Raw genomic sequence first — 22,907 nt, 5'->3', positions numbered from 1 at the left:
CACTAGTGCATGCTCACACAAAGATAATGAGAAATACTTTTAAGACAAAAAGCGTTCCCAGTGGAGCTGAAAGTGTCTAATATCCATGCTTGGATCACGCCTTTGCTCTCCTGGTATGTGTTTGAGGCAGAGGGATTTGCTTGTAGGATTCTGAGCTACCTGTAAGTGGAAGCAATGCCCAAATCACAGAGGGGACCTAGTCCCTACAGACTGTTTTCTCAGTGCAGTGGAATTCATAGTGTCTGATGCCCTGTGGGGGGCTTTCTTTGCAAAAAGCTTACAGATTGTTTTCCTGAGTCTTTTTGACTTGCTTGGAAAACTAACTCTAGCAGCCTGAGGGTTGGGCATAATCCCCCCAGACAGCAGTGGGGAGCCAGGCACTTTGCCCCCAAACTTTCCCTTTTCTGTTAGTGCTTAAAAAACAGGGTTACATTCTGGTTCTGTTTGTTCCAGTACTCCTCTCCTCTCTCTCCTGACCTCTCCCACTCAGCTTGGGCTTCACAGCCAATGCTGATCTCACTGGTGACTCTGCATTGCATTTTGGTGAGTCCCACATACTAGTGTCAAGAAGTGAACGCAGAAGCAGCTAGCTCCTGTCCTGGTCAAAGTTTCCTAGGGGCTCCCAGTCTCCCTAGGGCCATGCCCTGAACCCTCCACTGGGTAGAACCCCTGAGTGTGGCAAAGAAGGCCCCTGCATGGGCCAGACCTGTAGAGTTGTCTGGTTAGGCAGGCTCTCTGGGTCCCTCTGAGTAATTAGCTGGAGATGGGAGCCCAGCAAGGCCAAGACCAAGGGATTTGACAGCAGGGTTGCCAGCTGATCAATGTGGTCCTTGTCCCTTGTTCCAAAAAAGATGACACAGTGATCCAGCCTGAAGCTTTTAGGAACAAGCAGCCTCCCTGGAAGATGCTGCTTACTACTGTGAACCAGGAAGAGCACTGATGGCAAGCCAGGAGTAACCTCCATCCTTCATGTCTCAGGGGACTCATAGCCCATATAAGCAGGCTTCTCCCTTGTCTGAAGTCTGATCCTACAGATCCTGTCCTGGCTAGTTTTATGTCAACTTAACACAAGCTAGAGTCATCTGAGAGGAGAAATCTAGATTTAGAAAATGCTTCCATAAGATCCAGCTGTAAGGCATTTTCTTAATGAAGAAATTAAGGCAATTTCATAATTAGATGTGGAAGGGCCCAGCCAATTGTGGGTGCTGTCATCTCTGGGCTGGCAGTCCTGGGTTCTATAAGAAAGCAGGCTGAGCAAGCCAGGAGGAGCAAACCAATAACTAGCACTCACTCCTTCATGACCTCTGCATCAGCTCCTCACTCCAGGTTTCTGCCCTGCTCAAGTTCCTGTTCTGACTTCCTTTGATGATGAACTGTGAGGTGGAAGCCTAAGCCAAATAAGCCCTTTTCTCCCCCAAGATGCTTTGGTCATGCTGTTTCATCACAGTAACGGTACCCCTGACTTCAACAGGTCCCTTGTCAGATGAACTACTTGGGGCAGTAAAACATGCTCACTTTCACGGAGGTCCCAGTGGTTGCCAACCCACAGGGAGTGGATGCTTCTCTTGCCCACTGTTCACTGTCTTTGTTCTTCCCCCTCTAATTATCTAAGCAGAAGCTTCAGCACCACTTTTCAGGCTCTTCCTCTTCAACTAATGACAATCAGTTGGCAACGAATCCACGTGTCATTGGATTGGATATTTCAGTTTATTATCCATGGGCACTGTGGTCCTGAGCCCTCATTTCGCATTGTGCCCTTATCCATTTAGGTCTCTCCTCATCTGCAAGTGTTATTTTATAATAATATCTTCTCATCTCTGGGTTAATGAACTTTCCAATCACCCTGTTTACTGGGTGCCAGACTCTTACCCATAGTGATCCTTCTAAGAAGCAAATGTAGTTTTAAGCGACTCAAAATATTCCAGGGTCTCCCTACAGTCTACGAATAAACCCTAAATTCTTCAATATGCTCTAAGAGATCCTTCATGGCCCAAAATGCCTGACTGTGCTGCCTCACTTCTTCTCCAACCTTGCTTGTACCCAGAGATTGAACCATAGTCTATTGACTCAGGTACTTCCTCACTCAGTTCTTGCTTTATTTTTTTAAAGGTTTATCTATTGTATGCATATGAGTACAATGTAGCTGTTTTCAGGCACACTAGAAGAGACCATCAGACCCCAATACAGATGGTTGTGAGCCACCATGTGGTTGCTTGAAATTGAACTCAGGACCCCTGGAAGAGCAAACATTGCTCTTAACTACTGAGCCACCTCTTCAGCCCCAGTTCCTGCTTTATTTATCATTACACAATTAGTGTTTGGGAGGGGTGGGGCTGGAGCATACAAATAAGGGAGTGTGCATTTGCCCTAGCATGAGGTCAGAGGGCAACTTGCAGGAATTGGTTGTTCTATCTTCCCATGATTTAGGTCACAGGATCAAACTCAGGTTGTCTGCTCATGGAAAGTCACCAAACCTCTTCAAGAAGGTTTGCATTTTCAAAGTATCTCCCTAATTGGAAATGAAAGAACATTTTGAAATCCAGGCATAGTGGTACATGCCTTGAATCCCAGCACTTGAGAGGCAGGGACAGATAGATCTCTGTGAGTTTGAGGCCAGCCTGATCTCCATAGTGAGTTCCAGGTAAGCCAGGACTACATAGTGAGACTCTGTCTCGAGAAAACATAATCCAAAAAGAATGCTTTGAACCCAGATTACCACATGGTCTTCTGTGCTTAACAGAAACCAACCAACCTTTCATCCACTAGGGCTGACTTTCACTTCAGTCTACCTGATGAATTCATTCCCACAGTTCAAAACTCAGCTTCCAAGCTTTAAAATTCAAGAGCACTCCTTCCCTTGCCATGTTGAGCATATCTTCAACAATTCCCATGGGACCTTGTTCTGTTATAGCATGTGGTAGTTTAGATGTGAAATATCTGCCGAAGACACAAGTTTTGAAGAATTGCTCCTCTAGTTGTGGCCTGAGGAAGAAAGTTAGATCATTGGGAGCATGCCTTTGAGGCACTGTTGGGACCTTGCTCCCCTTCCCCTCCCTGCTTCTCTGCCATGGTAAACCTGCTACATGCTGCTACCATGATGCACTAAGTTGCTAGATGCCCAAAGCTACAGGGCCAAGCAACCGTGGACTGAAACCATGAGCCCCAAACTAACTCTTTCCTCCTAAATTGATTCTTTCATTTCACCACAGTGATGTAAAAGTGAGTGACACACAGCACTCTCCACTCACAGATGAGTTTGCAGCAGATCAGGTATATAATCCTTTCAGCTTTATGTCCCTAAAACCCAGCACTTGATTTAATTGTATTTTTTGAATGGATACATTTATACTGGTGTGTGTGTGTGTGTGTGTGTGTGTGTGTGTGTGTGTGTGTGTGTGGTGAGAGTACAGAAAGGTCCCCCTTTGAATCATAGAAAATGCCTTTATTTGCTGTCTTTCTCTACTGGAGGACCCTGTCCATCTAAGACCCAAAAATCTTGTAAGGGATAGGTGGACCATGTGTGTTGCTCAATATTCCACAAACAGGTTTCTAGAAGAAAGGGAAAGAGGGCTTATTTTTATTGATTTGGTTAGGTTTGGCTGTTGCTGTTGATGTCCTGGGGAGTCAAACCCAGGGTCTTAAGCTTGCCAGACAAGCACTCTGCCATTGAGCTGTTCCTTAGCCCAAGGAGGGGGGGGTTGAGAATTCTCCCAAAATTGCATGATTTAGAATAGAAGTCTCTTGAACACAGACCTACATGGAAGGTGTAAACTCACAGTAGGCTTCAGTGAAGCAGGGCAGAAGGCCATGCATACCGTGTGACATGGAACTATGGGGAGGAAGCGTTTCCTTGTCCTTCACAGTTGGCAAGATCGACCTGCAGGTTTCCTGGGCTCCATGGCCTATGGGTGACATTGGAAATAAGAGAAATAGGTAACTTCTCCATGATGAAAACAGCTCCCCAAGGACTAGACATAGTAAAGCTTGTGAGGTTTGAAAACCAGAAGGGGTGTTTGGGTGAGAAGCTTGACTGAATTTGTGACTAAATCCTGTCAGTCTTTAGTTGACATTAATCAGTTTAGGAAGAAGCAGGTTGGGACTCGATTTCAGAATGCACCTAACATCTTTGCTGAAATGGTAAGCTGATTTCTATGTACGAATCCTTAAAAACTGAGATTCACTCATTCTTTCATTCATTTCTTCATTCATCCAGTCAACATGTTCATGAAGGACTGCTTTTCTAATATTTTTATTTTATTTAACACTTTAAAAACTATTATTTTATCACTTTTATCATTATTAATCTGTTTGTATCACACACATACCACAGTATGCATGCAAAAGTCAGGGGACCATTTTCTTTTCTTTTTCAAAATTTTTTTTATTTTTAAGGTTTTATATATTTATTATTTATGTGTACACTGTTGATGTCTTCAGACACACCAGAAGGGTGCATCAGATCCCATTACAGATGGTTGTGAGCCACCATGTGGTTTCTAGGAAGTGATCTCAGGACATCTGTAAGAGTAGTCTCTGCTCTTAATGACTGAGCCATCTCTCCAGCCCCATCTGAGGACCATTTTCTTTCTTTCTTTTCTTTTTTTTTTTTTTTTTTGAGGACCATTTTCAAGAGTAAGTCTTCTCCTTCTACTGTGGGTTCCAGGGATTGAACTCAAGATGTCAGACTTGCCTGCGGGCTCTGTTACCTACTGAGCCTTGTTACTGGTCCAAGCATCACTTTTGTGCCTAGCAATGACTCTGCACAGTTTATTTCTCACAACAACTCTTTAGTGCATCTATTATAATTGCCACTGTGTTACTTACAAAGCTAAATAAGTCGGGCGTGGTGGCGCACGCCTTTAATCCCAGCACTTGGGAGGCAGAGGCAAGTGGATTTCTGAGTTCAAGGCCAGCCTGGTCTACAAAGTGAGTTCCAGGACAGCCAGAGCTACACAGAGAAACCCTGTCTTGAAAAAACAAACAAAAAAACAAACAAAAAAAAAAACAAAAAACAAAAACAAAAACAAAGCTAAATAAGTGTGCTTAGTTTAGGACATAATGTAGGGTTTCAGTCTGGGTCCTCTCCCTTTAAGAACTGAGGCATGCCAGGAAATACCAATGACCTGCAATAGAAGGTCCTATCCTGGAACTCACTATATAGACCAGGCTGGCCTCGAACTCACAGTTTGTGCCTACTTCTGCCTCCCAAAGTGCTGGAATTGAATTTTATGCCACTATGAACTTTGATTGTTTTATTTTTTTCGATTATGTGTGTGAATGCATGTGTGTGTGTGTGTGTGCGTGTGCGTGTGCGTGTGCGCACGTGTGTGTGTGTGTGTGTGTGTGTGTGTGTGTGTGTGTGTGTGTGCTCACCCTCAGGTACTTTCATGAGTGCACTTTCCCATAGAAGCCAGAAACCAGAGTGTGATCCCCTGGCTGTAATCCCCAGTTGGGAATGCTGGGAAATGAACCCAGATGTTCTGAAGGGGCAGCAGATCTTAATTGCTGAGTCATCTCTCATTGATCATTGAGTCCTCTCCCTGGCTACAGGAAGAACCTTTCAGACTGGCAACCTGTGAGGCAGCTTCTTGGCACTGACAGAATTTGGAGATGCAGAGAAGAGGATTAGATCACAGAGCAAGTGATTGCATGCAGCTCTGGTACTCAAGATCTATCATCCTGGAAGGATACAAACATCAGGAGGTGTTGAAAACAGAAGGGTGGAAGGACTGAGTTATGCCTTTGGCACTAACCTTTGAAAAGTCATAGCCGCTGCTCCAGTGATCCAAAATTTAAGAGGCTAAGAAGGGGCCTTATGCCATCCAAGCACACATAAGGTAGGAGGGCTTCAAATTAGCAGAACAACCTCCAGATCAGACTCAGTGTTCGATTTTATCTTCCTAGGCAATAAAACGTGAAGCACATTCTTTGGCCGCTAGGAGAAAGGCAGACTGTGGGCTTTTCCTAATTCTTTGGAGTTTTATAGCATGTCAGTTAGTATAGCTCTGCTTACCACAGAGCCTGTGTCTCTGGAGCTAGAGCAGGCTGTGGATGTAAAAGGAAGTGTGGTCAGAACAGTAAAGCTCATGGTGGAGGGAGCACTTGGTATCCAGGATCTTAACTCTTTCGAGAACTGTTCAGCGAACAAATGCATGCCTGACTGACTGGGGTTAGGGCTCAGTTGGTAGAGTGCTCACTCAGTCCTGGATTCAAGTCCCAGCACTGCACAATGTGGGTGTGGGGATGGTAAGGCCTGTTATGACAGCCCTTGGAGGGTGGAGGCAAGGTCAAAGTTCAAGGCCATTTTCCTCCTAGCAGCAAGTTGGAGGTCAGCCATAGTTATATTGAGATCCTATTATTATAAACACACAAATATAGAATACAGTTTGTATCTACATTACATACCAGGACTCCTCTGGGAAACACTCACTAGTCATTAGGGATCTAATTTACATGAAACCTGTTACCTTAAGCTCTCTACTTTTATGGATGCTTTAGTGTGGTCTATGATGTTCATGTCTAAGGGGTTTGCTACCATTCAAATTTATTATGCTTTCAAAAGTACTTGGTAGATGGGATTGCTTTCAATCTTATAATTTCATAGCTATCTTGTGAATAGAGTTTAGCATATATAATATAATTATACTATGCAGCCTGATGATTATTCCTTCATGATAAACATCTGCTTACAAGGATCAGTTCTTGTATAGAGTAATGGTAAGTGTTCCATGTCTGGAACACAAGTTCTCAGAAAGAAAAAAAAGACGGGATTACTTGGTGAGACAATTTTTTTGGTGCAAAAACACTGGTGTCCAAGTCTCTGTCTTCAGGCTTACCAAAGTGCTGGACTCAAAGATGAAGAACAGTTGGCATGAGAAGTAGAAAGGAGCCTTCCGAAGATAGACCTGGGTCATTCAGTCCCACACCTGTTGCTGCTACTATGAATGGTGCTGATCTCTGACCCTAACCCAGAGGGCTGGACCCAACGACTAAGCTGAATAGCAGGAATCATGGTACTGGAATGCTGGCCAGAGGGCCTTTAGCTGGTGAACATTGTTGTAGAACACAGCCTTCTGACCAAAACACACATCATCTTTATCATGTATTCTCCCTCATCAACCATGCATTCTCTCAAGAGATCATCAGAAGCAACCTGTGGAATACTGACCTTCCCTCAGATAAGGAGTCCCTGGATCCTTAGGTGAGACTCCAGCTTCTCCTTGCAGGCATTTAATTCAATTCTGCCATAATTGTACTAAATCTGGGGCTTAGGGATTATTAAAGCACAATGGCTGTGGAGGGGATGTAGTTAGATGGGATGTATCAGATGTGCTGTGTGAAGAGTTTCCTGAGTGCCTTCTTAGGGTTCACCCATGTACCTGCTTGTAACTCTTCACCCCCACACTGTAAGGAAATAGTTTGCTTAGTTTGTTTTCTATTGGTAGGATAGACTGCCATTAGCAGAAGTGACTTGGGGTGGAAAGGGTTTATTTCATCTTTCAGCTTGTAGTCCATCATGACAGGAAGTCGGGGTGGAGCTAAAAGCAGGGACCTGGAAGCAGGAACTGGAAAAGAAGCCATGGAAGTATGCTGCTCACTGGCTTGCTCCCATGGATTGTTCAATCTCTTTTCTTAGGCTGTTCAAGAGCATGTGCTTAGGGGAACACCATCCCTGGTGAGCTGGGTTCTCCTCTCTCAATTATCAGTCAAGAAAACCCTGCAGATTTGTGTATAGTAAATCTGATGGAGGCATTTTCTCAATTGTGGTTCTTTCTGTTTGACTCCAGCTTGTGTCAAGTTGAGAAAAAAACTAACCAGGACGTAACCTCAGTAAATTCATTGGTTCTGCTGGATGATCCTCAGTAGAAACATATGTTGGTTTGTCATTGGGGCCTTAGGAGGAGGGAGTAGATGCTGCTTATGTTTCTCCAGAGAGAAACCAAGGCCTATCATTGCATATCTAGCCATAGAATAAGAAGGAGGAATTCCCAAGATAATAAGACTAAGCTGGCACACTAAACCTCATAGAACAAAAATCTATGTTCTGTGTTTTTCCCCATCAGTTCCTTAGAAAGCAGATCCCTTGGGATGATAGAAAGGGAAAGTGGGTTCTTTGCTTTTCTGTTGCTATAACCCCTCACCAAAAACAACTCATGGAATACAGGGTTCGTTTTAGCTCATAGCTACTGTGGGATACAAGTCTCTCATGACAGGAAGGCACAGCAGCAAGTGATAGGTATAGAGGGAGGAAGAGGAGGTTGAAAGATCTCATATTCAACTCCATTCAGAAAGAGGACAAGAGCAAAAGGGGAAGTGGGGAACATTTATAAACTCTGGAAGCCCACCCTTATGCTATGCTTGCTCCAGCAAAGCTATACCTCCTGAACTTCCTCTGACAGCACCACCAACTGGAGATTTGCTGTTTAAATCCCTGAGCCTTTAGGGCAGTGGTTCTCAACCCGTGGATGGCGACCCCTGGTGGGGAGTCACATGACCTTTTCATACTGATCACATATAAGATATTTACATTATGATTCACCACAGTAGCAAAATTACAGTTATGAATTAGCAGTGAAATACTTTTATGGTTGGGGGTCCACACAGCATGAGGAACTGTATTAAAGGGTCACAGTATCAGGATGGTTGAGAAGCACTGCTGCTCTAGGGGATATTTCTATTTCAAACCACTACAGAAAGGAGGTGTGGCCTGTGTTCTGTCATACTTCACCATTTTAACTATCTGAGAAATAGGCTCTCCATACACACCTTACAAACAAGAGTCAGCTGGCTTTCTGAGCTAACATCACTTCAAAGTGGTGCTTGCCCATCTGTAAGCACAGGAGCTTCCCTGCTGTCTGGTTGTCCTTCTGTGAATGTTCTATATAAGCCAGACTCTAAGGATCAGGGTCCATATGGAGGTGGTATAACCTAAGCTAAAGGAATATGTCTTTTTAGGTTTCAAACTAAGCTGGCTGCACAGTGCACAGTGCACCTTCCTTGGCAAGGGAATAAAAACAAGCTGCCTAAATCAGATGGGAGAAGAGATAGCCGTATTTGGTCTGTCCATGGGAGGAACATGCCAGAAGCCTACCTGCTCTTGGAGATAGCACTTCAGAGTCCTCCTTACAATCTTGATAACTACCAAGAAGAAGGATAGTGATACCAAAATGTTACTTCTCCCAGAGAAAAAGCCAGGAGTAGGCCTGGCCTTGCAGGCTGGCCACCCCCATCAAACCCCCTCTTCCTAGCTTCAGCATTAAAGGTTTCTCTGTGGAAGCTGGATGATCAGTCAGTCCCACTGAGACTATTCACAGCTGCCTGCCTGAGCTGACTAAAATAGAATGTGATCTCAAATAGGTCTCAGCAACCAGCTTGCTCCATTGTCATGGTCACAAGGTAAAGATGTCCAGGGTTGCTATGCAAAAAAAGGACCAGCACATGGCTTTGCCCATATCAGGGATGTATTTGTTTCATCTCCTGATGTTAAAGTTCTTTGTATAAACTGCTCTGATCACAGATGATTTAACAAGAGCCACATAGGAGAATAACAAGAGCCAAGGGCACTGAGGTCCCTCCACAGCCCACAGTAGAGACCTTTGCCTCTGGATGAGGCACTGAGTGTGAACAGCAGATATGCTGGAATTACAGGCTGCTGCTCGCTCTGGGGGACGCCCTGAGCGAGGGGAAGGACTCCAGGAGTCCATCTGAGGTGGGAAGTGAAGAGTTGGTAATCTTCCTGGATTGGAAAGACTTAAGCACTTTTTTGCATTTCTGAGTTGGTTTTTGTTTGTCCGTTAGAAGACAGGCATTTGTCAGTGTGTGTTTGTTTTTTGTGTCTGTTTTCAGGTATTTGTCAGTGTGTCTGTGTGTGTGTTTTGTGTCTGTTTTTTGTGATATTGGACAGACTATAACGACCCCCCCCCTAAGTTTGACTTTAGACCACTGGACTGAAGTTAGATCAAGGGCCCATAATCTTTGAGTAGAAATTAAGAAGGGACCTTGCCAGACCTTCTGCTCCTCCGAGTGGCTGACTTTTAATGTAAAATGGTCACCAGAGGGGACTTTTGGTTTACTCTTATCTTTGAAGTAAAAGCCATTGTTTTTCAGAGCGGACCTGAGTCCCACCCGGATCAACAGCCTTACCTCATTTAGAATTCACCGACATAAATCAAACCATGGATTCCACCTGCACCTCTCAGAGCCCTCCCCCAGCTGCTCCCATGCAAGTGAGTGGGTCAGCACAGTGCCCTTGCTTTCTGCCCTTAGAAGCAGTCCCTGCACCGGCTCTGAGATTGCTAAAGGCACAGCCTGAGGACTGAGGACCTGCAGTTGGGACCCGGAGCCAACAAGCCCAGAGTCCCCCAGCAGATGAAGCTCCTGACACCACTTCTGCCTTTTCCTTTGCGAGCTGTGGGCAACCTGCCCACAGACAGGCAGTCTCTGCAGACCCTCCAATATTGGCCTTTCTCATCGGCTGATCTGTACAATTGGAACGCTGGGTTCCCTCTGGACCGGCCAGATTAGAACTACAACACGGCTCAAGGAAAGGAGAGGTTGACTGTTTACCGGCCGGGCTCTAGTCTAAAGGGAGCGATGAGACACCCCACCAATTTGGTTAAGGTAAGAGAAGTGATTCAGGGCCCTACAGAGCCCCCGTTTGTTTTTCTAGAAAGCAAAAAGCAAACGGAGATGCCAGACCTAAAAGATTGGTTGACTGCTTTCCCCAGAGCATGGGCAGAGACTGGAGGCATGGGAATGGCTTTCAGAGTTCCCCTGTGGTCGTGGGACTGAAAACGGATGCAACCCCTATAGGAGAGCGACAATACCCAATGAGCCGTGAAGCAAGAGATGGAATCAGGCCACATATTCAGAGACTATTACAATTAGGTATTTTGGTACCTTGCCAGTCACCCTGGAATACTCCTTTACTGCCGGTAAAGAAACCTGGCACGAGTGACTACTGACCAGTCCAAGACCCGAGAGAGGTCAATAAGAGGGTCCAAGATATTCACCCAACTGTTCCTAATCCCTATAACCTCCTCAGCTCACTCCCTCCGGAGCGAAAATGGTACATAGTATTTGATTGAAAAGATGCTTTCTTTTGCCTGAAGTTACATCCCTCCAGCCAGCCCATCTCTCCAGCCTTTGAGTGGAGAGATCCTGACACTGGACAAATGGGACAATTGACCTGGACACGGTTACCCCAGGGGTTCAAAAACTCCCCCACCCTTTTTGATGAGGCTCTACATCGAGATTTAGCCTCCTTTCGAGCTGAAAACTCCCAGATAACTCTGCTTCAATATGTTGATGACTTACTCCTTGCTGCAACCACTGAGAGAGAATGCTGGCAGGGGACCAAGAGATTGCTAGCAGAACTGGGTGAGTTGGGTTACCGGGCCTCTGCTACAAAAGCCCAGCTATGTCAGATGGAAGTAGTTTATTTGGGATATACCCACCGGGATGAAAAACGGTGGCTGACAGAGGATAGAAAAAGGACTGTGACTCAAATACCAACACCAGCTACTCCAAGACAGGTAAGAAAATTCTTGGGCACCGCTGGGTTCTGCAGACTTTGGATACCTGGGTTTACAACACTGGCTGCCATCCTGTACCCCCTAACCAAGGAAAGTGGAGAATTTAGATGGACATCAGAACATCAGAGAGCCTTTGAAAATATTAAGGAGGCCCTGCTGACTGTGCCAGCCTTGGCATTGCCAGATCTAACCAAGCCCTTCATCCTCTATGTTGATGAGAGGGCGGCGGTGGCAAGAGGAGTTCTTACTCAGGCTCTAGGGTCGTGGAAGAGGCCGGTAGCATATTTGTCTAAGAAGCTGGACCCAGTGGACAGCGGATGGCCCACATGTTTAAAGGCCGTTGCTGCAGTAGCCCTACTCGTTAAGGATGCTGACAAATTAACTCTGGGACAGCAAATAACTGTGGTAGCCCCCCACTCTCTTGAAAGCATTATCCGCCAGCCCCCAGACCAATGGATGACAAATGCCCAGATGACTCAGTACCAGAGTCTGCTGCTGACTGAACGGGTCGTGTTTGCTCCTCCTGCTATTCTCAACCCTGCCTGCAAAGTGATCTATGTGACCAGCCGTGGCCAGGTGTTCCAAACTGGTACACAGACAGAAGCAGTTTCCTAGTTTAAGTTTTTATAGATACCTTTTCAGGATGGGTGGAGGCCTACCCAACAAAGAAAAGAAACTGCCAATGTTGTGGTTAAGAAAATCCTAGAAGAAATTTTTCCACAGTTTGGAATACCTAAGGTAATAAGGTCTGACAATAGACTCACTTTTGTTGCCCAGGTAAGTCAGGGACTGGCCATCCAACTTGGGATTGATTAGAAATTACTTTGTGCTTATAGACCCCAGAGTTCAGGACAGGTAGAAAGGATGAATAGAACTCTAAAAAAAATTGACTAAATTAATCTTAGAGACTGGCGGGAATTACTGGACAGCCCTCCTTCCCTTTGCCTTGTTCTGCGTCAGGAACACACTGGGAACATTTAAGCTCACTCCATATGAAATCCTGTACGGTGGGGGGGGGGTCCCCACTCATTGAAATAGAGAGAGTGTTAGATCCTTTAAAATTTAACCCTGGTCCTTCATTGTTTACACGCATGAAAGCCCTAGAAGTGGTCAGAAACACTGCCTGAGAGCAGCTCAAAGAGGCCTACGAACCAAGAGATTTGATGGTACCACACCAGCTTCAGGTGGGAGATGCAGTTCTCATCTGATGACATGGAGCTGAGAATCTGAAACCTTGTTAGAAAGGCCCTTGCATCGTGCTGCTGACCACCCCCACTGCTGTCAAAGTAGAAGGCATCTCTGCTTAGATTCATGCCTCTCACGTAAAGCGAGCTCCTGAAGAATAAATCCCCTTGGTTGGCCACCCTCATTTCTATTCTGATAGACTTTCTAATAATTTTGATGTTACTGCTGATGTGTGGCCCGATAGTTCTTAATAAATTGGTGACCTTTATTAGAGAGAAGATTGGTGCCGTCCAGCTGTTAGTACTACGACAACAATACCAGTCTCTGCAGAACCTTAAAAAAGAGGTTGCAGTTTAGTTCTAAGATTAGAACTAGTAACTAGAAGGAGTGGGGAATGAAAGATCCTGACAGAATGTAAAAGGACACAGAAGTCCTGAAATGGCAAGATAGATGTCAGTGTTAGCAGAACTAGCTTCACTGATTTAGAAAAATAGAGGTGCACAATGCTCTGGCCACTCCTTGAAACTGTGTGTCTGCCAATGTTTTGACCGTTCCTTGATTCATGTGTGTGCCCACTGAAGAAGCCCATTGCCCGGTGTTTGTGATATTGGTTGCTGAGAAAGAGTCAGAAAATCTCCCCAGCAACCACAGCCGGGCCAATCCTGAGTTGCTACACCTGCACCAGACTCTTTCCTTGTACCCCTCCCATACGCATTTCTTGAGAATAGACATTGTTTAGATCTGGAAATCCCCTACTCCCCCCCTTCTCCTTACTTCCCTGAGGGCCTATAAAAACTGGAACCTCTTTCCCCGCGAGGTCGACTCCTCTACCCCTGCGTGGGATAGGAGTCGTCCCCAGAGCTCTGGCTTTCCCCGAATAAAGCCTCATGTGGTTTGCAACAAACTCGGTCTATTGTGAGTTCTTGGGTGTCCACTATTGTCCTGAGGCCTGAGGGAGGGGCTCCTCATTGAGTCTTTCATTCTCAGGAACTACTGGCCCAATGGCTAAGTGGTCTGGGGGCAACAAGATTATTCACTGCAGGTTACCCAGTTTGTTCTGGCTAAATCGAATCTTAAAGAGCAAATAATCCGTCTTGGACTCAGTTTTTGTTAATGTCCCTGGATCCCTCTTGAGAAATGCAGTTTGTTGGGAATTTGTTTAGGCAAACCATTGTGATTTTCAAACTATTCAGTAGCCAGGAAGCCTAGGCAAAAATATCTCAATGAACAAGTTATGATGAGAAAGGGACTCCTGGAATCACCTCTATTTGAAGATATATCTGCAGTCAATCCTAATATGGTGGATTGAATGAGAGTAGCCCCTATAGTCTCATATATTTAAATCCTGGGGCTCCAGTTGATGGAACTGCTTGGGAAGGATTAGGAGGTGTGGATTTGTTGGATGAGGTGTGTTATGGGGGTGGGCTTTAAGCTTCAGAAGACTCCTGCCATTCCCACTGTTTCTTCTCTGCCTCTTACTTGCAAAATCAAGATGTGATCTTCCAGTAGCTGCCTCAGTGTCCTGTTGCCATCCCTTCACTCTACCAGCATAGCTTCCAACCCTCTATAAGTTGTCTTGGTCATGGTAATAAGCACAGTAATAGAAAGGTAACTAAGGCCCTTTAACAGCCAGCAATGACATGGCTGCCAGGCCCAGTGACTTGCACCTGTAGACTCAACACTTGGGAACCTGAAGCAGAAACATTGTCACAAGTTCAAGGCCAACCTAGGCTACATGAGGAAGTCCACACCAGCCTAGCCTGGCTGCAGAGTGTGACTGTCTCAAGCAAAAAGAAAAAGATGGAGCCTGGAGAATCTATTGGTATTGATGAGACACTGCACAAATTCTGGGGCCTGTCTGCTTTCATCTCTGCAGAGTAGGAGAGCCCAGGGAAAGAATAAAATCTAAAATTAACCAAAGATCCTAGAAATCCTTGCCTACCACATATCCCTGTGCTCTGGAGCAAAACACTTCACATTCTGGCATTTCCCCAGCCTAGGGTATGCTTCTTATGCCAAACTACACAGGAGGCTGATGCAGGAGGATTGCAAATTCAAGGCCTGTCTAGGCAACATAGTGAACCTTATTTGTCTTATTTGTCTCAAGATATATAAAAATGAGCACGAGCGTATAGCTTGAGGGTAGTGTACTTGCATAGTGCACAAGAGGCCATGCGTTCATTTCCTGATACCACAAAAAGACAAAAAGTGCTTGGATTTCAATTTCCTTTTCTGTAGCATGGATCGAGAGTCCTGTGAAGTAAGAGAAAACATCCATGCAAAGTGCATGTAATGACAACAGCTTGCTTTCCCCTGGGCTGCTGTGGCAGACAGGCCCTGGTTCCTCTAGCAAATGGCTTGTTCCCCAGGTTACTGTCACTCAGCTCCTGAGAGCCAAGCATGGTGCTCACCAAGGGCCTCTGCTTACTCTGAGCCTCTTTACATCCTCGTGCTTGTGATTCTAAGTCCATGATTTTATTATGCATCTGCAGGCAGTAAACCCGTGGTGTAAATAGTGTTATGCAGAAGCAGCAACTTCATCTTAGAGCGGTGTTTCTCAATGCTGCGACCCTTTGATGCAGCTCCTCACATTGTGGTGACCCCCCACCCACAATCAAATTACTTTGTTGCTGCTTCATAACTGTGATTTTGCTATGTTATGAATCTTTTGTGTGTGTGTGTGGTTTCTCGAGACAGGGTTTCTTTGTATATCCCTGGCTGTACTGGAACTAACTTTGTAGACCAGGCTGGCCTGAAACTAAGAAATCTGCCTGCCTCTGTCTCCTGAGTGCTGGGATTAAAGGCGTGTGTCACCACACCCGGCTTATATTATGAATCTTGATGCAAGTATCTGATATGCAGGATATGTGATTGAGGGTCATGACCCACAGTTTGAGAACCACCGCCTTAGATGAAAGAACATGGATAGCTACCTTTGAGCACTGATGATCCCAGCCACCTCTCCATTCATCTCTTCAGCCATCTCTCCATCCACCTTTTCAGCCATCTCCCCCTGTTCTTAGACATTTATTTTAACTGCAAATGTACATTTACTCATCTAGTCAGTGTATTACCATGGCAATGTAATAACTACGGCACTATCTTCTTCCCACAAGCAGTCATGGCCCTGGTTCCCCATTTTACACTCCAGAGTGCTCACAGCGAGGAACACTTCCTTTTTGTCCCTGCAAGGGATTCTCCTATGCTGACAACATTCAGATGACTCAGATGAGAGTGTACTTTTGAAGTGAAAGTTAATGTTGAAGAACAGGTAGAGAGGACTGGAGCTATGGCTTAGCAGTGAGGAGACATTTTTTTTTCTGCTCTTGTAGAGGAACCAGGTTCAGTTCCCACATCCATATGGCAGCTCACTGTTTGTCATTCAGCTTTGAGGATCAGATGTGCTCTTCTGGCCTCCACAGGCACCAAGCACACACATGGTGCACATACATACTAGTAGGCAAAGCACACAGACACATAAAGGATTTTTTTCCTTTAAAAGAGAGAGAGAGAAGAAAAGAAAATTAGCAGCTTCAGTCTCATATTTTTGTCTCTGTCTTCCAATGAGGAAACAGACTAGGGAACAAAGTGTGGCTCCACCAGTATCCAGATGCTAACTAGATGCTAACTAGCTGTCATGGCTGGCCTAATGCAGTGGATGCACTTGGCTACTGATGAGTCATATGTCTCTTGGGGCATCTGCATGGCTGCAGCTTGGAAGCCCATCCTCCCCAATGCTGAATTAAGAGCTCCAAGATGGATCTAGGTCCTATTTTTCCATGGCAGGTTTCTAATTAATTTCCATTTTTGAAAACTCGTCATAGCAGCTTGGGCCATTATCTTGACATGAATCTTCAGAGGACTTTCTTTCTAAAAGGAAGACTTGTCAAAGGAAAGTATCTGTGAAGACGGTTCTGGATGTTGTCAGCATAAGAGAGTCCTTTGTGGGGAGGAAAAGGAAGTGGTATTCAACTGGAGTGTCAAATGAGGAAAGATGTCATGACCTAAGAAGACAATGTCTTAGTTACATTTCCATTGCTGTGATAAAACATAGACCAAAACCAACTTAGGCAGGAAAGCGTTCATCCAGTCTACAGTTTATTCTCCATCTTGAAGACCAGTCACGGCAAAAACTCAAGGCAGGAACTTGGGGGAAGAACTGAAGTAGAAACCATGGAGAAATGTTGCTTACTGGCTTTCTCCCTTTGGTGTAGTTTGACTTCTTATACACCTCAGGACGCTCTGTCTAGGGATGGGACTGTGAGACCTTCCAATCAATCACCAATCAAGAAAATGCCCCCACAGACGTGCCACAGTTAATATGATGGGGGCATCATCTCAACTGCGGTGCTGCTTCCCAGATAACTCTAGCTTATGTCAATCAGCACATTTGGCCCCTGTCAACTTGTTACACCAACACTACTATTAATCCAGAACTCTTTCTTCCCTGTTTATCCTCAATATTTCATATATTAATGTCAATATTACAGCATGAATAATTTTAAAAGTCCAACCATCTTTACATTTTTGAGACTTTTAGTCCAATGTCTTTTTACAAATACAGAATTTTTGAAAGTTCAATGTCTTTAAACTGTAGACTGCTGTGAAATAAAAAAATAATAATATTTTCTCATTTCATGAGGGAAGACCCAGGGTGTAGCCACAGTCTGAACAAAGCAAAGCTAAACTCCAACCATGCAAATAACTCAGTCCCCAGGGCCTGGCACTCATGATCTTCTGGGCTCCAGAAATCCTACGCAACTCTGCTTCACAGGTTCTGACATTTAAAACACGCAAATTCAACTCAACTCATAGGCTCAGGCCAACTCCACTCTACAGCCTCTGCTCTCACGGGCAGTGGCCTCACCATCCTGACATCTGCATCTGCTGGGGGCTCCAAAAGCTGCACCTTCACATAGCCTCCTGGTCTCTCTTCAGAGACCCTGACACTGACATATGGTGCCAAGCCTCAGACTCCCTCCATGGCTCCTTCAGTCTTTGGGTTCCCACCATAGCTGAGGCTGCACTTTCACAGATGACCTCTGCTGGCCTCTCAGAGTGCCAAGCTTCAGCTGTTCTCCATGACCCCACTGTGTCTTCAAAAACAGTTAGATGTGACACATTACTGAGTTTGGCTACCAGCATGGCCTATGGGCTTGGCTCCCTTTGAACAACAGCTTTAGTGTGCTTACTCTAATGAAACACTCCCAAACCTCACCTCACCGATGATGGTCTCTTCTTAATCACCACTAATTTCTCAGTTCCAGCTACTTTTGATCAGTTCTCTATTTTCCCATTAAAGTAAAGGTTTCAGTTTAGTTTTACTGGTTTCTTATTAATCACACCAGATTTTTCAGCTCAAATTGACAAGACCCACATATTCATAATTCAAATATATCATATACACTGCCCTGATAAAATCTTCAAGGGATTCTCAAATATCCCTCTGAAACCCCACTTGCCAGTCCTCCATTGTCTGCATTGCTCTCAATATTCCCTTCCAAGTTCACAAAAGACAGCTCACTAAGTCCCTACTACTTTATGGCTCTATTAAAAATACATTTTATACATTTATTATTATTGCAAGATGTGTGAAAGAATCCCTGTCTGCTGTGTTTGTTTGTTGTCTTTTGAGACAGAGTCTTATGCATCCCAGGCTGGCCTGATATAAAGATAATCTTGAGCTGGACAGTGATGGTGCAGGACTTTAATCCCAACACTCAGGAGGCAGAGTCAGCCGAATCTCTGATTTGGAGGCCAGCCTGGTCTACAGAGTGAGTTCCAGGATAGCCAGTGCTACACAGAGAAACCCTGTCTGGAAAAACAAACAATAACAAACTGCTTGCAAGTGCTAGTATCACAGGCATGTACTTCAAACCCATTTTATATGGTGCTGGAACCCAGGGCAAAGCAAGAAGGACAGCAGAGTCTGGCTTTTTTTCACAAGTGTGCCTACCACCAAGGCCATTGCAAGAACAAGGTCCCTTGACTCCACATCCAGTGCTCCCACTAATGAGGATCACCACCTACTCACTGGTAGCTCTGTGAGGGTGGATAATGATTGTCAGATTGATGGAATCTAGAATTACCTAGATGATAAACCTGTGGACACATCTGCAGGGGAATTTCTAGGTAGCACCATATAAAAGGAAAGACTCACCCTAAGTGTTGGTAGCACCCTTCTGTAGGTTGGGATCCTGGGCTGAATTAAATGGAGAAAGCAACTGAGCACCAGGATCCATCTCTCTCTGCTACTGACTACAGATGTGTTTAGGTTTGGCAGCCATGGTCAAGATTCAGCCCATGGTCGACCCATCCTTGTCTCTTCTCAGCACACAACCCTTCCCCATATCTGTCCTGCAGGCTGTCAGCACTGGAGACAGACTCCTGCTCTGGCTAGTGTCAGGATCCCAGCACTTTCCCAATTTCAGCTTGAAATTCCTGGTGAAAATTCCAGTTCCTTGGGGTCCATTGTCACAGTCCTCAGAAAACTGAAGGGAGGGCACAAGTGTGTCTTTAGAACAACCTTGGTCTTGCCACTGAAAGAGCCTAATGGGGAAACCCTCACTGACTTCCCCATTCAGCGTGCACCAAAGGAATCATGAGAGACCGTCTTGATGCAAACACATGAGGTAGTTTAATGTGGGTGCTCTGGGCAAACAGGTATCTCACACAGGTGACAGCAGTTGTTGGCCATGAGACTCGAAAGCTAGGGGTTTTTAAAGAAAAGGGTCTGGGGCTGGGGGTAGGAATTTGAGCAGTTTTACACGATTGGTTCATTTAAACTTCAGCAGAATGATTACACTACAGAAAAAGAGTATGTGCAGGTCAGGGCGTCAGGAATTCTGAGAGCCGGGTGCTTATCGAAGTCAGCAGAGCATCTGGTTAACATTTAACCCAGGTCAGAAGGGAGGGAGATAGGGAGGCGCCAGGCCAGTCAGGACATTCTTTTATGTCTTCCCTATCTTTATGGCTATTTGGTTCCTGGGATGACTTTACAGCCTTTGTTCTTTGCTCTAAGCCCAAAAAGCCCTCCTAACTAGCAAGCCGCATGAGTCATGGACCTTGAATTTTAATTTTCTTTCACCATGACAGTCACAGTTTATTCCTGCTTTCCAATCTGATAACTCCAACAGAGTTTGCATCTCCAAGCTGACCTATCTACACAATGAACTTTGTGCTTTTCTAGTGGGGTGCAATCTAGAGTGATTGCTGTGGGCTCCCTCTTCTCAGAACAATGCTCCTGTCTTCTAGTATCCCATGGTCTACACTCCCATTCTCATAAACCAATGGCTCTTGAATAAGCCACTTGGCTCCCAGCTTCAGTTTTCTCATTGAAAAATGAAGGTTTTTATGTTGGGAGAATTCAGTCTCTTTCCATTAGGAGAGCCCTGCCTTCTCAAGGGCTGCTCCAGGCTTGCATTGAAGGCTAAGACCAGGACTCTCAACCTTCACCTCCCAAAGGAATTGCCTCAGGAGAGGTGTAGGAATCGAGGTGCCACACTCCAGTACTGTGATGCTGTGGCCTGGGGCCAGGCCCAAGGAGCTGCATTCCAGGAGACCCAACCTCAGGCACATTGCTGCCTCTCTGGCTAATGAAGACTGACAAGCCTACAGGCCAGGAGATGGCTTGAAGAACACCCAGAACCCTCCCTAGATCTGAGCAAGCTCTTCAGACTGACTGGTCCCATGAAGAACAAGTTTTTTGTTTTGCTTTGTTTTTTCTTTTTTGCTCCTTCCTCTGACTTCACAGCCAATGAGCTCTTTTTTCCAAGGAAGCAGCATCCTAATTTGGCTAATGGAAGTAGTAAGGGAGTTTATTTGTGAGATCTGGGTGACTCCCAGATCTCCAGAGGGGCCCAGACTAGGTCAGGCACTATGCAGCCAGAACCACGTGTCAACTGTGTACAGTGGTGTTTGTCCTGTCAGGATCCTGCTGCCAGCTGTGGCTTCTGAACATTCTCTGATGATAGAGGGGGGTAGTTAGATCTTTCTGCTGATGTCTTCCACCCCAGGGAGGATTCTTGCCTCCTTTTCACAATAAAATCCCAGTTCAGGACCAGGGTCAGGACCTAGGCACTGTACAACGTGGCTGGGACAGTAGTTCTGGGATTTCAGTTTCTAAAAACAGAAGGGTTTTTGCTTAAAGGAAGAGTCCGTGTCAGACAGATACAGGTACAGAAACTTCTGCTCTATAGGGCAGAAGAAAGCTTGTCACTAGCCCTACTGCCTCCCTTGACAGCAGAATCTACGTTTCAGAGTTCAGGCCCCCATGCTCAGGGGGAAGACATGAGCACACCATCCAAGAACAGACTTAGGGTCTCTAGCAAACCAGGGAGGAGTGTTGTTCAGTGCCTGTGGCTGATCCCAGCTTTCACAGCATCCCTCAGTACTTATGGTTTCTCCCAGCTCTCCCAGCATCCTTCAGTATCTATAGCTCCTCCTAGCACTTCTCACCTCATCCCCTACCCTAAACTTCTCTTTCCCGGGAGCTAGACTTTAGAATCCCTTCCCCAAGCCTGATCCCTGTATAACTCAGCCATTTGGGTTATGCTGTTCTCTTGGCCCTGGCCACCTCTCTTAGTCAGTGATTCTCTCTCTCTCTCTCTCTCTCTCTCTCTCTCTCTCTCTTCCTCTCCCTCTCCCTCTCCCTCTCTCCCTCCCTCCCTCTCTTCTCTCATGGTTTAGTCTGCCGGCAAGTTCAGTCTGGCCTCTTTCCTCTGTCTGCCTTCTTCCTTATAGCTACAATAAAAACCTTCCCCGTGTTTTAGGAGTAGTTATGCCTGCCCCCTCTACTATTTAATTTTTCGTTCAATATGTGAAGTTGATTTTCATCCTTGAAGCCATACTAGAATCACCCAGATGATTTAAACATATCCAGCAGACGTGGATTGGACCATAATCTGCCCATGGTTATCTCTCTCTCTCTCTCAAACATTTTGTTTATGTATTTGTATACATGGGTGGTGTGCATGGTCAGAGGACAACTTGCTAGAGTCCATTCTCTCCTTCCACCACATTTTTCCACAGGATCAATTAAGCTTGGTAATAAGCTCCTTTGCCCACTAAAGCCATCTTGCCAGGCCTCATGAATATTCTTCAACATTCTACTCAACTGATCTTAACTTGCATCAGGGCTGGTAGTCATGAGTCTTATTGTGAAAATCTATGTTGACTGTGTTCACTCAGGAAGGAGGATTAGAAAAGTAAGGGACTGGGGAGCAGTGCTCCTGAGTTAGAGGGAAGGAAACAGCCAGGTAGGGCACCTGAGAAGGGACATGGGGGTGGGCCTCTCTTTGCATTCCTGTGCCTGAGCCCCAGGTCCAAACAGGAGTCAGGGAGAGCTATTTAGTTTCCCACTAGGTTGATCTGACTCGGCTTACAGAGTTTATTACATCCTCAGGCACAGGGAACAGTCAACAGTTTTTCCTTGTTTGACAGAGACAGATTCAGTCTAGATACTCAAATCAGTGATCAGAGAGAGTCCTTGTAGCCTGGAAGAAACTTGTGATAATGGACCTTAGAAAGGGTGGCCAGATAGACCAGATAGACAACTGGACAGATAGAAGATGTTACCTGTACCACAGACACACATTCTGGGATTCTGACATGCTACATCCACTCAAGTAGTGACAAGCATCCCCAAAAACCTGGGTACTGTCCTGAGGCAAAAAGTTCACGGAAACTTGGTCTGCTGGAACTGTGGCATCCTATATAAAGAATGCTCCAATGTCCTTGCTTTAGTTGGTAAACTGATCTCTGTGCTCTCCCTTAATATTGCTTTATTACAAGTACTCCTTAGGATTGATATTTTGACATATAGCTAAGTTAGATTCTAGGCAGTCCTTGATCCAACCTTGCTAAGTCACTGCCCTTCTCAGAAATTTACCATTATCTAGGAAGAACGAAGTTTGTGACCTAAAGAGGAACCAGAGTAGATACTTAGAACTATAGGTAACTGAGTTACACCCATACACAAACAAGTATTTACAATGGCCTAGGGGGAAGGTGGACTACACGATAGACTAGAGTAGGAACTATGGCAAGGGCAGGAAGCCCTTGCCCCTGACTTCTAAGATTAAGTGGACCTTAGGTGGAGCTCTTTTTGATCCCAGTTGTTAACATTGAGTTTTACCCCAGTTGGTTCCTGCCAGTTCTTCCGTGTTTGTGTTCCTCTGTTTTGTGTAA

Source organism: Mus musculus, chromosome 12 (assembly GCF_000001635.26).
Source record: "Mus musculus strain C57BL/6J chromosome 12, GRCm38.p6 C57BL/6J".
Taxonomy (NCBI): domain Eukaryota; kingdom Metazoa; phylum Chordata; class Mammalia; order Rodentia; family Muridae; genus Mus; species Mus musculus.
The sequence above is the reverse complement of the archived record's forward strand: the minus strand, read 5'-3'. Positions refer to the sequence as shown.